Source organism: Solanum tuberosum, unplaced genomic scaffold, assembly GCF_000226075.1.
Source record: "Solanum tuberosum cultivar DM 1-3 516 R44 unplaced genomic scaffold, SolTub_3.0 scf00054, whole genome shotgun sequence".
Classification (NCBI taxonomy): Eukaryota; Viridiplantae; Streptophyta; class Magnoliopsida; order Solanales; family Solanaceae; genus Solanum; species Solanum tuberosum.
The window spans coordinates 1,579,940-1,583,637 of NW_006238980.1; the positions used below are offsets into that span (position 1 = coordinate 1,579,940).

Genomic DNA, 3,698 nt, shown 5'->3' on the forward strand with positions numbered 1-3,698 from the left:
CTTACTGAATTTTTTTAATTTTTTTTAACTTTAAAAGGGTATAAGTATAGCACCAGACAGCATAATGTTATATTCCTGCACAAACTATGTTATATCTATCTGCATATCCAAATTCTTAATAACTGGCCAGATAATGAACCAACTCGACCAAGACTAGAAAAGAAAGAGATGAGTTTAACTAAAATATATATGCTTCAACTGTGGTAATACTTGCGACCTTAACTAAAATGACATTGATAGTAGCAACAATATCTATGCTGGTTCTTTGAATGTTCAAGGGTCTGTTAATGATGAAAATGCCCTAGCTTCTGTAAGAGTCAATCAGCCTGATTCTGTTTCTGTTTCTAAGATTCAAAGAGAAGTTCCTAGAAATGACAAGTGCTCTGACTGTGGTGCTTCAGAACCTGATTGGGCTTCTTTACATCTTGGCATCCTAATTTGTATAGAATGCTCGAGCATTCATCGGAACCTTGGTGTTCATATCTCAAAGGTATATTTTTATCCATGTTGAAATTTCTTTGTTCCTCTTGTCTACAAACATCTGCCTTGTTCTTAAAAAAAAGATTAATTCCATTTAGTTCACGGTGTTTATTCAATTTTATACTGGTCCACATGCATTTATATTTGAGACGATGAGTATTTTCATTACTTTCATGACAATACACTATTCATTATAGAAGGTTAATAGCTATTGAATCTTTTTTGGAAATGTATTTTGAAGTATAACTTGTTTTCACTTACTGTCCGCAGAAAGTAACAAAATGAAAGATATATGGGCATGTTGAGTTGATTGATATTTGAGATACTTATCATTTGCAGGTAAGGTCCATATTATTAGATGTCAGGGTTTGGGAGCCTACCATCTTGGATCTATTCCGCACATTGGGTAATTCTTATTGTAACTCGGTGTGGGAGGAGTTGCTTCAACTTCCAAGTGACGGGTATGTACCCTTAGTTGATAATATATACAAGAAAGTCATTCTTGTATGGGTATAAATTTCTATAGATCTTGTATGTTTATTGATATTTGGGTTCAGATTTAATGTGAAAGGTCCTCTCCCAGCCAAGAAAAGACGAATTGTTGAGAGATATCAAAGATCACAAAATTCCAACTTAACAGTTCCCAAGATTATTTCCACACTTCTATTCATTCTTCAATTGAACTAGTTAATATACAATCTATTTTTCCATTACAATTTGACATTCTACCTGGGTCAGCCTATCTATTAAGTACACATTGTCAGATAGATAATGTTCCCATGTGCCATTATGCTATAACATTCATTTAGCTCAAATATTTTTAGAAACTATGTTTTGCTGGTGTTACCTCATGTAAAATGACTAATTCATTCAGATTAACAAATGTTGATGCTATTCAATCTGCTTCCAAGCCAAGCCCCAAAGATGCCTTTCATGAAAAAGAGAAGTATATTTTGGCAAAGGTATACTTTCTTGCATGTTTTAAGGGTATTCCTTCTCCATGTTATACATTTTATCCCTTGTACTAAGCTTGATCATCCATCAACTCGGTCTCCTTGTTTTTCCATGGAATTCTACAAAGAGAATCTCATGATCATTTGTCTGTTGTTTCATTAGTGGTGGAGGTCCAATGGAGAAACAGTGTGTCTTCCCACTTACTGTGAAAGAACTATTTAAACAGTGTGTCTTTCCTGGTTTATAGCAACAGAAATAGTTGACAGGTTGTGACAGAAAAAACTTTGGTTTCTTTTCTCTCTAATCTAATCCCAGGCAGACGAGCAAGTGAATTCTCCATTTGCATTGGGCTTCCAGATTGGTTGATCATAAACCATGGGCTGGTAGTGAATTTGAGTCACAAGAATGGTCGCAACAAGATCTGAAAGTGCAGTTTTAATGATCTTTTCGATATCCCAGGTTCCATTGATAAAAAAAGCATACACTTTGATGTTGAGTTTCCTCTTTTTCCATGCTTTGTTTTGTGCGACTGCTATCCTGATTTACATGTCTGCATTAAAGTATCTTGTGATTTTTCTCCTGCTGCCCCTGTTCTTTGGCCTGAAGTGGACTACGAAATTTTGAAAGTCTTTTGGCCATTAAATTTTCATTTGTAAACTGTAATCTGAAACCTGCAATCTAAAACTGTAATCTGCAATTTGGGATTCAAAAAATCTGCATTCTACAATGTGGAACTACTGCAATATGGAATCTGGAAGTTCTTGCCTCCTCTATAACTGCTGCAATCTGATTTGTTGTACATTTTAAATGTGTAGGGAAATGGAGGTGATCAAATTTGAAGGGTCGCCACAAGTCAATTTGATCTCATTGAAGTGGATGATGAAGAGTTTTTGAACTATTGTAAAACTTTGAATACATTATGTTTGATTTTGTGAAATATATTCATTGCTAGAATATATTGAACTATTGTAAGAGTGCTTTTTTAACTATTGTGTATACATATTTAGAATATTGCTTTATAAGTATGTGTATGTACATAAGACATGATACTATATTTTGAAGTTTATTGCAAATTTATATATTTGAATTACTTATTAGCCAATTTAATGCTTGAGATTATTTATTGCAAAATAATATTGGTGTTTTTTAATTAGAAATTGTGGCATATAAATATTTTTCACCCAAAATAATATAACCACACTTAAAAGTGTGGCCATAGAACTGTAAATTGTGGTATGCACATGGGCAAGGACTACACTTCAAAGTGTTGTCATACATTAGATATGAGATAGAAATGTTGCTATTGGAGGTACTGAAAAGCGTGGCCTTTTTTCCTTTTAGGCTACGCTTTTAAGCGTAGCTGATTAGGCAACACTTTTCAAGTGTTGCCTAAACTCTAAGGTTACGCCTTTTTCAGCCACTCCTGGAAAAATGTGGCTTAAAGTAAAAAAGTGTGGCCTTTTATCAAAGGCCACACTTTTTCATAGTTTAGGCCACACTTTTCTAGTGTGGTTGTAGACACAAAATGTTGTAGTGATACTACGACCCAATGTAACCACCTTTACAATGAGGCCTCTTGTCACTGCCTCACAAGGATCTACGATGTAACCCCACAATGGTACTGGCATGATCAACTACCTGCAAAAATGAACAATTTGATGCCACCATCTGATATTTCACCAATATAAGTTGAAAAGATAGCCTCCTGACAATTATGTGAACTCTCTCTTGCTCTATCGACATAAGCATAGACACATGTCACATGAACTCATGGAGTCGTGCCTCGTACTATACAACTGTTAGTGATCCCTGAGTCAGATCAAAGAACTCATCCCATAACCGCTCCCTCAAGCTACAAGGTACATAATTCTTCAAGAAAGCCTCAGAGAACTCAGACCATGTTATCAAAGGTGACCTGGTGGTCGGCAATAGAAATATGACCTCCACTAGCTTCGTTGGCCCCTCTAGCTTGTAAGCATTGTAATCAATTCCATGTGACTCTATTAACCCTAGGTTATGCAACCTCTCCTCGCAACTAACTAAGAACTCATTGACATCCTCATCCGCACACCGATGAACCTGGGAGGACCCAATCTGATAAACCTCCCCATCATCTTCTACTCGTCATGTATCATAGCTAGCCTAGGGGTAAAAGGTTGAGCACCAGTTGAACTACAATGTGAGGACATGTAACTTCATGATGTGCTTGAGGAGCCTGAATACCATGTGCCCCTTCCAAGGCTGACGTTTGAGCCTCATCTCTA

At 36.1% G+C, this 3,698-nt stretch overlaps 1 long non-coding RNA gene across 2 annotated transcripts; it reads left to right on the forward strand.

Annotated features, from left to right (window-relative positions):
- Nucleotides 1-422: 422 nt before the first annotated feature.
- On the forward strand, nucleotides 423-1,849 carry LOC102579283 (uncharacterized). Of its 2 annotated transcripts, none has more exons than XR_367044.2 (4): nucleotides 423-490; nucleotides 820-941; nucleotides 1,355-1,442; nucleotides 1,750-1,849. It is a non-coding gene; the product is annotated as an uncharacterized lncRNA (long non-coding RNA). The 2 variants fall into 2 exon arrangements; XR_001473107.1 differs by having other exon boundaries at nucleotides 1,754-1,849.
- Nucleotides 1,850-3,698: the final 1,849 nt, after the last annotated feature.